The 12,565-nt window shown below is 37.3% G+C and overlaps 1 protein-coding gene and 1 non-coding gene across 8 annotated transcripts in view; one reads left to right on the top strand and one right to left on the bottom strand.

The window, feature by feature from the left end:
- The window catches only part of TMCC1 (transmembrane and coiled-coil domain family 1), a 255,738-nt gene that overhangs the window by 76,176 nt on the left and 166,997 nt on the right, over positions 1 to 12,565 (top strand). The window lies entirely within an intron of this gene.
- LOC135268933 (U6 spliceosomal RNA) lies at positions 5,213 to 5,316 on the bottom strand. Its single transcript, XR_010337271.1, has one exon. It is a non-coding gene; the product is annotated as a U6 spliceosomal RNA (small nuclear RNA).

Genomic DNA, 12,565 nt, shown 5'->3' on the forward strand with positions numbered 1-12,565 from the left:
GGTGCCCTAGGCCAGAATTGGTAGGTGGAAGTGCTAGTATGGATGACTGACAGGACATTGATTAATTCGGGGTGATAATTTTAAAAGTGACTAGTACAGGAAGTCATTAGGATATGGGCTAGCCTGAGCACAATGACTATCATATAGTGATAGTGCTCTTAAAAATATTGAACTGAATTGATAAGTGTGAAAGTGTAATGGACAATAGAACAGGTAGAATTTAATGACAATGTTAGAATAAAAGATTTTTAAACTCAAAGATTTGCTTGGGAGAATCAGAAAATATAGTCCAATTCCACTAAACAGTTGAAAAATTGTATTTTTTTAGGGAAAACCATTAGTTTTAGTTGGGTGGCTGACACCTACTGTGCAGAGAATGTCTTACAGGCATTTAATAATATGGGACTGGAAAAGTAGGCATAAGTTAGAGATGAAGATGTATTTTGGCTTTCTAATTGTTCTCCATTAAAACTTAATTGTCAAAGCAAGTAACTTATAGGTTTATTGACCCTGCCTCTGAAGGCCAGAATGTTATGGCTACATCCTTTCCTTTGATACTGAGTTTTCTTTAATATAAATATGTATTAATTGGCCCCAAAGATATTTTGATTATCCTTAATGATCTCATGTGAGCATCAGGTATAGCTCTTGGAAGAGTAAAAATGAAGATACAGATAAGCTAACTGTTCCTGATCTTGGTAAATTTGTTATGCAAAGTGTAATAACATAGGGATGCTTCTTAAAGTTTTTGTTTTGTTTTTTTTTGAAATGGAGTCTTGCTCTGTTGCCTAGACTGGAGTGCAGTGGTGTGATCTCGGCTCACTGCAGCCTCCCAGGTTCAAGTGATTCTCTTGCCTCAGCCTCCTGAGTAGCTGCAATTACAAGTGCACACCACCATACCTGGCTAATTTTTGTATTTTTAGTAGAGTTGGGGTTTCACTATGTTGGCCAGGCTGGTCTTGAACCCCTGACCTCAAGTGATCCACCTGCCTCAGCCTCCCAAAGTGCTGGGATTACAGGCATGAACCACCATGCCTGACCAAAGTTTGTTTTTTTAAAGTCTGAGTTGCTTTCTTTCTGTTCAGAAGCAGCACCTTTTATGATGAAGGCTCAACAAAATGGAAAGCAAAGTTCACTCTTTAACCTCTTTTTCCTTTATACAACAAAATAGTCACAGGCTTTAGGGTAGTCAGACTCCTAAAGGTGTATAGTGTGTGAACTAATTTCTGCTTTCCCCTTTTATTCATCAGAGATTTGGGTACTTTATCAATAGCTCTGAATCTTAGGAGTAAAGGAGAAGAATTTTGGTTGCCAAAGTCCACTACTCTTTGGTTTATCCAGAACACTGATACAAAGTCTTGCTTCCAAAGAATCATAGATAGATAGACAGAGGGATAGGCTAAGATCATGTTTTGTGTAAGGTAATTACTAGAACCGACTTTTTTCTTTAGGGATCTCAGTACAGCATTTTTTCTCAAGAAAGGCAACTTTGGCAATTTAGCACAGTGTTGAGCTAAGTAGTTATTTGCTAAAAATCAACTTATTTTGATATTATATCATCATGGCCCTGTGATCCTCTTGGTCAGTGTGAGCAGGCTAGATTTCATTTTTGAACTTTTGTACTTCAGGGTCACAATTAATGTATGTTATGTGTTAATTTGTTTCTCTTACTTTGTGTATACATAGACTTTGAGAATATGTTCCCAAATAAAAATTTATATAAAATGCTGTTTTTGTTTTGTTTTGTTTTGTTTTTTGAGATGGAGTTTCACTCTTGTTGCCCAGGGTGGAATGCAGTGGCGCGATCTCGGCTCACTGCAACCTCCACTTCCTGGGTTCAAGCTACTCTCCTGCCTCACCCTCCCAAGTTGCTGAGATTACAGGTGCGCATCACCATGCCTGGCTAATTTTTGTATTTTGAACAGAGATAGGGTTTCACCATGTTGGTCAGGCTGGTGTTGAATTTCTGACCTCAAATGATCCACCTTCCTCAGCCTTCTCAAAGTTCCGGGATTACAGGCATGAGCCACCATGCCAGCCTAAATTGTTTTATTTTAAAAATTAAAGTTATGGCAAATCTTTTTATTTTATTATGATAACATCTTGCTGGGATAAGAAACTCTGACTCAGATTTCTAAAATTGTAATAATGAAGAAGCCAAGAATTCAAAAATCTTGAGTTGCAAAATGAGTCCCTTGCACCACAAATGATTTCTAGTCAGTGGATCATTAGCTGCTGCCAAGTGACTAGCAGACTCATAGACTGTTAAGCCTGTTAAGCTACTTTGATTAATACTAATCAAACTCCTGATTTTACAGGTCCCTAGATGTTAAAAATCTGCCTGAAGTTATACAGTTAATTATGAGTGATGCCAGGACCAGATCCCTGGGTTCCCTCTTGTTCTGTGTTCAGCATTCTTGCCTCTTTACCTGGTTGAACATGCCAGAGAATTGAAGAACAACAGTTCTTTCAAGCAGGAAATAAGAAAAGGGGAAAAGAGAGTTTATCCCTTTTTCAAAGATTGGTTGCTAGATCAGCTTGTTTGAATGAAGGCAGAAATCTAAGAGCAGTGACAAAGACTGATTTCATCCCTACCTCTGTTTGGTTTCTTAGGTTATTATATATATTTTGAGTTGGGATTGGGGTCTCTGTTGCCCAGGCTAGACTGCAATGGTGCAGTCATGGCTTATTGCATCCTCTGCATCCTCAAACTTCTGGGCTCAATGGAGGCCAGAAGACTGAGGCTTCACCTCAGTCTCTTGACTCAGGACTATAGGCAGGCACCACCATGCCTGGCTCTTACTTTATTACTTCTAAACAACCTCTGCCATCATTTTCAGATGGGTAACAATGGAAATCAAATATTGAAATGATTCCCTAAAGTTATTTTAATCCCATTCATCACTAAAATATGAGCAGTGACATCCTGGATTCTCAGATGTCTAAACAAAATAATAGCAAAGTAGTTATTATTTACAGTGCCTAAAAAATAAGGCCTCATAAATATATATAAATATATGTATTTATATTTGAGACAGGGTATTGCTCTGTCACCCAGGCTGGAATGTAGTGGTGTGATCACAGCTAACTGCAGCCTTGACCTCCTGGGCTCAGGTGACCTCCCACCTCAGTCTCTCCAAGTAGCTGGGACCACAGGTGGGTGCCACTGCACCTGGCTAACTTTTGTATTGTTTTGTAGAGGAATTTTGCTGTGTTGCCCAGGCTGGTCTTAAATTCTGGGTTCAAGTGATCCGCCCACCTCAGCCTCCCAAAGTGCTGGAATTACAGATGTGAGCCACTGTGTGTGGCCAAGGACTCTTATATTTAGCAAGATGGCTGGTTAAATAGTCTTCATGGAGTTACTTCTGCATTGTGGGGTTGAGGGTGGGATGGCAACTAGAGTCCATAAGTAAAGTTTCTTATTAACCACATATGGTGTTGCAGAGTTACAGTAAGAGTGATGATGATGAGAACCATCTCTGTTATCTGATTGCTTCAAGACACCAAGAAACCTGCCCTGGAAATGCTGAATTTTAATGAACTCATAAAATGAATTTTAATTGAGAATCTATCTTTTCCATGTAGTTAGTTGATGGTATTCTCTGCAAGAATTTTGTTGAAGTGAATTTGATTTGATATCATTATATCAGATCATTCTTAACAAATATTTGAGTGTCTAATGTATGTAAGACCCTTGCCATGTATACTTTGCAGTGTAATTTGCATGTGAGTGTTTTGGGACAGGTAGATACCTTATTTTAAAAAATGAAGTAATTAAGGCTTCAGGAAAAATATAAAACCTGCCTAACACCAGAGAGCTAGTACATGGCTTAGTCTAAGCTCTTTGCACATCTACACATCTATATCTACATCTACACATCTACAGCACAGATGCCTCAATATCGATAGCCTTTATCATATACTTAGTTGGGGAGTGTAATATAAAGGCAGAAAATATAGATCTTAGGATGATATAGACTGTCACACAGTTGGTAATCTGCCAAGTAATTTTTCTAAAACACATAAGAAAAAAACAGTTGGTCTCAGTTAAAATTGAAGCAAGATTTGAGGCTTCATAATTAACTCTTAAAGTAGAAACTTAGATGAAAGAAAAAAGTAAGTTTTCCACTTCTTTCCCTATGTACTATCAAAAGGCCACAATGAAATTGCTGGAAGTCACCACCTCTTACTAACCTCAAACAGTACTTAAAAGTAGTAAATGAGAGGTAATTGGCTAGTTTATCTTTGCTTCCATGCAGTCTTACTGGCCTGTAATCTGGTGGCTAATAGCATTGATTGATTTTAATTCTGTTGTTTGTTTTTTTTTTTCCTGCCAAGTTGCTATAGCTATCTGGGGAGGGTAAGATAAGAGTACTGGAGCATTGTCCTAAGAAAGTTCCACTTCTCCTTTTGAGCCTTTCTTTAACACAAATCTCAGATTGGGAGAGATTTCTACAGTTATTTCATTTATATCTCTCTAACATTCTCCCTAAATGGTTGTCCGGCCTCTCAGAATCTCCCAAAGCAGCCTATTCTACTTGTGCCTCTGTTAGACAAATCTAATATTTTAAACTGAATCTGGTACCTATATGTCTCCAGTTAAGGCCAATCAGAATATGTAATGCCTCTGCAGGCATGAATTGCCTTTACAATGTGTCTCTCCTGAATAATTCCTTCTCCAGACTAATAATCCTTAGTCCTTGGGATATTCTTTTTTTTTTTTTTTTTTTTTTAATTTAACATTTATTCATACAGACATTCTAAGTGCTTGGGATGCAGTAGTGAATCTTCACTACAACTGTACTGTGAAGTATTACTATCTCTATTTTTATAAGTGAAGAAACAAAAGATGAAGTTGGAATGACTTAACATATTCACATAATTGGTAAGAAGTTTGTATTGGATGTCGGAACCAAGTATTTCTAGCTCCAGAAGTCAAGCTTTTGACCACTGCTCTCTGCTACTGTAGGTCTTGCCAAGAATAATCTAGTAGCCATCTTCATGGCCTGAAGTAGATAGTTCAAGGAGAAGGCTCATGTAAGGAGTGGCATAAATACCTTGTAGGTAAGAGATTCTGAGGTTCCTTGGGATATTAAATGAATCTGCAGCCTCCCTGGGTTCTACTGGGAAACTTCAGCTCAAGTAGATTCTTAGCTGGGTGTGGTGGCACATGCCTTTAAATTTGTGGTTTCAAGGAGCCCAGTGTCCATAAAAAAATATGGAGTGCTTTGTGAGTTTTTGTGTCATCCTCTTCAGAAGCCATGATAATCTTCTTTGTATTCCAATTTTAGGTATATGGGCTGCTGAAGCAAGCCCTGGGGTATTCATTCACATCATAATTTTGAGTACTTAGTCATACTGGTCCATCAGCTCTAACTGTTCCCGTTCTTCAGTATTCCTCTTAAATTCTAGTCTCCAAAACAGAACACAATGCCCAGATCTGATTACAGTAGTGAATAGAGCTTTCCTAATTCTAAAGTATTATATGCTTATTATGTTCAACACAACTCCATTTTGAAATTGTTTTTCCTTTTTGTAATCTGACTTACCTTTCATCTTTAATTTTTATTTGGTGAAAGTTGTAGAGTTTAATTCAGAGTAATTGAAAATTTTACAGGCAGTAAAGTAATACAGATGCTTAGTAATTTTGAGACTGTTAGAAAAAAGACTTTCTAGAGAACTTATCTCTGATTTCTAAAATATTTACTTTTAAGAATAAGAACCCTTCATGCCTGTAATCCCAGCACTTTGGGAGGCCAACGCAGAAGGATCACCTGAAGTCAGGGGTTTGAGACCAGCCTGGCCAACATGGTGAAACCCCATCTCTACTAAAAATACAAAAATTAGCCAGATGTGGTGGTGTGTGCTTGTAATCCCAGCTACTCAGGAGGCTGAGGCAGGAGAATCACTTGAACCTGGGAGGTAAAGGTTGCAGTGAGCCGAGATTGGGCCACTGCACTCCAGCCTGGGCAAAAAGAGTGAAACTCTGTCTCAAAAAAAAAAAAAAAAAAAATGAGAACCTTTCAATTTCTACATTTTATTTTATTTCATTTTAGGCTAGTCAAGTGAACTGTTTGGCTTGGAAAAGGAACAAAGAAGTCTGTAACTGATTGTGATTAATTAGTGTAAACACTATTGCACTTGGACCAGCCTCAACTCCTACCTTCTTTTAAATTGTGTTAGAGATGAACCAAATGTCACCTACATCATTACCCAACCCTGACACCATGCACCTAATTTTTCTTACGTTGTATTTATAGTATTATTTATTTAATATATAGATATACTCTTCAGAATAATTAAGAGTTGTGGCATGTTTAAGAATTCATTTATTTATTCTACTTAGCCCTTCAGTTATCTTTATTTTTTAATCACTGCTCAATTTGTTTTGCAAAATGTTTTCTTTTTAAAACTTTTCTTTAAAAGTTTCTTTAAAACTGATGTCTGGTAATCACAGAAATCCAAAGAAGTTTTGTATTTTCTTCATTTTCTTCTTAAAAAATAATGCCCAGCCAGATGCGGGGGCTCATGCCTGCGATCTCAGCACTTTGGGATGCTGAGGTGGGTGGATCACTTGAGGTTGGGAGTTTTAGACCAGCCTGGCCAACATGGTGAAACCCTGTCTCTACTAAAAATACAAAAACTAATCGGGTATGGCACACGCCTGTGGTCCTAGCTACTCCGGAGGCTGAGGCAGGAGAATTGCTTGAACTTGGGAGGCGGAGGTTACAGTGAGCTGAGATCGCGCCACTGCACTCCAGCCTGGATGACAGAGTGAGACTTTGTCTTTAAAAAAAAGAATCCCAGCTTAATAGAAACTTCAGCCACTAAGAAAATCAAAATATGAAGATGTGTGATAGTCTTTAGGGGCGTAGGAGGAAGAAATTCTTGTTAGCAATTTATTTCCCTTTGGATAGTAAGATAGTAAATATTCTTTTCTGTCAAATTTTTTGAGTTGGTAATTACATGATCTTAAAGTTCACAGATTTTATTAATTGATTGAGATAGGATCTTGCTTTGTTGCCCAGGCTGGAGTACAGTAATGTGATCATGGCTCATTGAAGCCTTGACTTCCTGGACTCAAGCGATCCTCCCACTTCCAGCCTCCCAAGTAGCTGGGACTACAGGCACATATCACTACACATGGCTTATTTTAAAATTTGTTGTAGAGACGTGTCTCACTGGGTTGACCATGCTGGTCTGGAGCTCCTAGGTTCAAACAGTCCTCTTGCCTCGGCCTCCCAAAGTGCTTAAGATTACACTTGTGAATCACCATGCCCAGAGCTAGATTTTACAAATAGTATTCTAAAGAGATGGCAGTTTCTCTGAAGCTGTTAGGAAAATTGATTGTATGATTCAGTTTGACATTTGAATATTGGTTGTGTGTCTTGTAGATAAATTTTTTGTTATACAGAGTCCCAGGTGTGATTTTTGAGCTAGAATCTTAATCAGATATTGACAGTTTAATTTGAACTTAAACCTTCTTTTTTGCAGATATCAGTGCCAGGATGAATTAATTCCCTGGCTTACTTGGGAAAGATGTTATGAGGAAACTTCAGTTAACCATGATGTCTAGAAGCTCTCTGCTGATAACTTTTGGAATTGCTGAGTGTTCTTTGAGGAAATTACTGATTGTTTTAATGATTCTTATTGACTGTAGTGGTTTTTTTTGAGACAGAGTCTCGCTCTGTCACTGAGACTGGAGTGCAGTGTTGCAGTCTCAGCTCTCTGCAACCTCTGCCACGTGGGCTTAAGCGATTCTTCACTTGTGCCTCAGCCTCCCAAGTAGCTAGGATTACAGGTGTGTGCCACTGCACCCAGCCAATTTTTTTGTATTTTTAGTAGAGATGGAATTTCACCATGTTGGCCAGGCCTGTCTGGAACTCCTGGGCTCAAGTAATCTCCCTCCTTAGCCTCCCAGAATGCTGGAATTACAGGCATGAGCCACTGTGCCTGGCCTGGGTCTGTAGTGTATTTTAAAAGCTGTTTTCTTGGTTAACTCTAATATAATCCCAAGTTCTTAACAAATGTTGGCCTAGATTGTGAACTTTGCAGACACTCTTTCTTTCTTTTTTTTTTTTTGATACTGGGTCTCACTCCCATTGCCCAGGCTGAAGTGCAGTGGTGCAGTCACGGCTCACTGCAACCTTGACTTTCCACGCTAAGGTGATTCTCCCACCTCATTCTTCTCCTGAGTAGCAGGAACTACAGGCACATGCCACCATGCCTGGCTAATTTTTTGTGTCTTTAGTAGACATGAGGTTCCACCGTGTTGCCCAGGCTGGTCTCACACTCCTGGGCTCAAGTGATCTGCACGTTTCAGCCTCCTAAAATGCTAGGATTAGAGACATGGGCCACCACACTCAGCCAACTCTTATGGGTGAAAAACAAGAATTTTTACTTTGGTCAATAAGGTTGTTTTGGTTTTAAATAACAGTTGACACTGTTCCCCAGAAACCTGAATCAAATGTGCTTGCCTTTTTTTAAATTTAATTTTTAAAATTGATATGTGATTTACATATTTTGGGGGTACATGTGATAATTTAATACATTTATATAACTTGTAAAGGCCAAATCAATGTAATTGGGTGTCTGTCAATTACAATCTTAAATATTTGTCTTGTCTTTCTCTTTTTTCTTTTTAGACAGGCTCTGTTATGTCACCCAGATTGGAGTGCAATGGTAAAGTCATAACTCACTGCAGCCTCAAATTTCTATGCTCAAGAAATCCTCCTGTCTTACCCTCCCTAGTAGCTGGGACAACAGGTGTGTACCACCACACCTGGCTTATTTTTTTTTTTTTTTGTATTTTTTGTAGAAATTGGGTCTTGCTATGTTGACCAGGCTGATCTTGAACTCCTGGGCTCAAGCAATCTTTCTACCTTAGCCTCCCAAAGTGTTGGGATTACAAGCATGAGCCATTATGCCTGGCCTTGTCTTGTCTTTGTGTTAGGAACATTTGAATTATTATCTTCTATAATCACCCTACTTATCTATCAAACACTAGGTCTTATTTCTTCTATCAGACTGTTTCTTTGTACCCATTAATCAACCTCTCTCCTTCTCTCCCTCTCTGTTACCTTTCCCAGCCTCTGGTAACCACTAGTATACTCTATTTTCACGAGATCCACTATTTTTTAGCTCCCACATATGAGTGAGAACATGTGATATTTATCTTTGTGCTTGGCTTATTTCATTTAACAAAATGATCTCCATTTCCATCCATGTTGCTGCAAATGATAGGATTTCATTCTTCTTTATGGCTTTATAATATTCCATTGTGTTTGTATACCACATTTTCTTTATTTGTCCACTGATGGGCAGTTAGGTTGATTCCATGTTTTGGCTATTGTGAATAGTGCTTGCAAATAAACATGGCAATGCAGATGTCTGTCTGATACATTGATTTTTTTTCTATATTCCCAGTAGTAGAATTCCTGGATCATATGGTAGTTTTATTTTTATTTTTTAAAGTTTTCCATAGTGGCTGTACTAATTTACATTTCTTCCAGCAGTGTACATCCCCTTTCTCCATGTCCTCCCCAGCATCTGTTATTCCCCGTCTTTTTGATAAAAGCCATTTTAACTGGGGTGATGTGATGTCTCATTGTGGTTTCGATTTGCATTGCTCTGATGATTAGTGATGTTGAGCGTTTTTTCATGTACCTGTTGACCATTTGTGTGCCATCTTTTGAGAAATGACTCTTCAGCTCTTTTGCCCATTTTAAAGTTGGATTTGTTTTGCTATTGAGTTGTTTGAGTTCCTTACGTATTCTGGTTATTACTTTCTTGTCAGATGGATAGTTTGTAAATATTTTCTCCCATTCTGTGTGTTGTCTTTTTCACTTTGTTGATTGTTTTCTTTGCTGCACAGAAGCTTTTTACGGTGTGTTCCTGTTTGTCTGTTTTTGCTTTGGTTGCCTGTGCTTTTTAGGTCTTACACAGAAAATCTTTGCCCAGACCAATGTCCTGTAGCATTTCCCCAAGGATTTCTTCTATTAGTTTTATAGTTTTGGGTCTTAGATTTAAGTCTTTATTCCATTTTGATTTGATTTTTGTGTATGTTGAGAGATAGGGGTACAGTTCCATTCTTCTGCAGGTGGTTATCCATTTTTCCCAGCACCATTTATTAAAGAGACTGTTCTTTCCTCATTGTGTATTCTTGGTGCCTTTGTTAAAAAGGGTTGGCTACAAATGTGTTGATTTATATCTGAGTTCTCCATTCTGTTCCATTGGTATGTGTGTTTTTATGCCAGTACCATGCTAATATATTTACTATTACTTTATAGTATATTTTGAAGCCAGGTAGTATGATACTTCCCATTTTGCTCTTTTTGCTCACGATTGCTTTGGCTATCTGTGGTTCCACATAAATTTAAAGAGTTTTTTTTTGTTGTTGCTGTGAATGTTACTCATTTCTAGCTTTATTCCATTGTGGTCAGAAAAGTTAATACGATTTTTTTAATTGTTGAGATTTGTTTAAGATATAGTCTCTTCTGGAGAGTGTTCCCTTGTGGTGATGAAAAGAATGTGTATTCTGCAGCAGTTGGGTGAAATGTTCTATAAATGTCAGTTAGGTCTATTAAGTATAGTGTCTACTTTAACTTTGGTGTTTCTTTGTTGATTTTCTGTCTGGATGATCTGTCCATTACTGAAAATGAGGTGTTGACTTTCCCTACTAAAATTGTATTACAGCTTATCTCTCCCTTTAGATCTACAATGTTTGCTTTATATACTTAGGAGCTCTGATGTTGGGTGCATAGATACTTAAAATTGTTACATTGGCTTCCTGAATTAACCACTTTATCTTTATATAGTGACCTATTTTGTCTCTTCTTATAGTCTTTATTTGTATTCTATTTTGTCTAAGTATAGCTACTCCTTCTCTTTTTTGTTTTCCAGTTGCATGAACTATATTTTCCCACCCCTTCACTTTCATTCTGTGTGTATCTTTGTAGAAGTGGGTTCCTTGTAGGTAGCATATAGTAGGTGGGTTTTATTTCTTTATCCATTCAGCCACTTTATGACTTTAATTGGAGAATTAAGTCCATTTACATTCAGTGTTATTATTGATAAGTAAAGGCTTACTACTGCCATTTTGTTGCTTATTCTGGTCGTTTTGTAACTCCTCTTTTCATCCTTTTTTTATTATTGTCTTTTGTGGTTAAGTGATTTTCTCTGGTAGTATGTTTTAATTTATTGCTTTTTATTTTTAGTGAATCTGTTATAGATTTTTGCATTTTGGTTACCATGAGGCTTACAACAAACGTAACATGTTATTTTGAAGAGATGACGACTTATGTTAGATCACAAAGAAAATATTAGAAACAAAGATCCTGTCACTTTACATAGGAATTTACAGGATAAGTACTTAAAATTGAAACACTGCAGGAAAATTAGGCTGTGAGTGAAGATCTGGTTCAGGAGTACACTGGGAAATTGTTTAGCATCTTATCTTAACCTTATGCTCTGGTCTCCTCCTACTGTCTTTAGAAATTTGATGGGTTTCTAATTGTCAAGCTATTTCCACATAGGAAAAATTTTAACGCTTCTTGCAAGCCTACAACTCAACTCTTTGGGAGAATAAATATATAAATAATTATTCCAACAATGGACTTTCATCATATACCCCACTTCATTATACAAAACAAAAAAGGTAAAAGAACTTAAGGACAAGTATAGAATGGATGAACAATTAAAGTGTTTATTATCACAGATGACTTAGCAAATAAATTTTCAAATCGTTAAATTTCCTCTAACATATATAAGTACTATTTCGTTAAGAATAATCTCTTCTTCAGTAGAAATGGAATATCTTCATCTTTTTAAAAAATATTTATTTTAGGTTCAAGAGTACGTGGGTAGGTTTGTTAAATAGGTAAACTGCATATTGCAGGGGTTTTTTGTACAAGTTATTTCATTACCCAGATAAGAAGCATAGTACCCATTGGTAGTTTTTTGATCCTCACCCTCCTCTCACTCTCTACACTCAAGTAGGCCCTGGTGTCTGTTGTTCCCTTCTTTGTGTCCATATGTACTCAATGTTTAACTATCTCTTATAAGTGAGAACATGCGGTATTTGGTTTTCTGTTCCTGTGTTAGTTTGCGTAGGATGATGTCCTCCAGCTCTGTAAAGACATGATCTCATTATTTTTTATGGCTGCATAGTATTCTGTGTTCTATATGCACCACGTTTTCTTACTTCAGTCTACCATTGATGGGCATTTAGGGTGATTCCATGTCTTTGCTATTGTGAAAAGTGCTGCAGTGAATATACATGTGCATGTGTCTTTATGGAAGAATGATTTATATTCCTTTGAGAATATACACGGTAATAGGATTGCTGGGTTAAATGGTAATTCTGTTTTAAGTTCTTTGAGAAATCACCAGACTGCTTTCCACAATGGCTGAACTGATTGACATTTCTACCAGCAGTGTGTAAGTATTCTCTTTTCTCTACAACCTCACCAGCATCTGTTATTTTTTGACTTTTTAATAATAGACACTCTGACTGGTGTGAGATGGTATCTTATTGTGGTTTAGATTCGCATTTCTCTAATGATTA

Source organism: Aotus nancymaae, unplaced genomic scaffold, assembly GCF_030222135.1.
Source record: "Aotus nancymaae isolate 86718 unplaced genomic scaffold, 86718_ANA_hifiasm-v0.15.2.pri h1tg000046l, whole genome shotgun sequence".
Lineage (NCBI taxonomy): Eukaryota > Metazoa > Chordata > Mammalia > Primates > Aotidae > Aotus > Aotus nancymaae.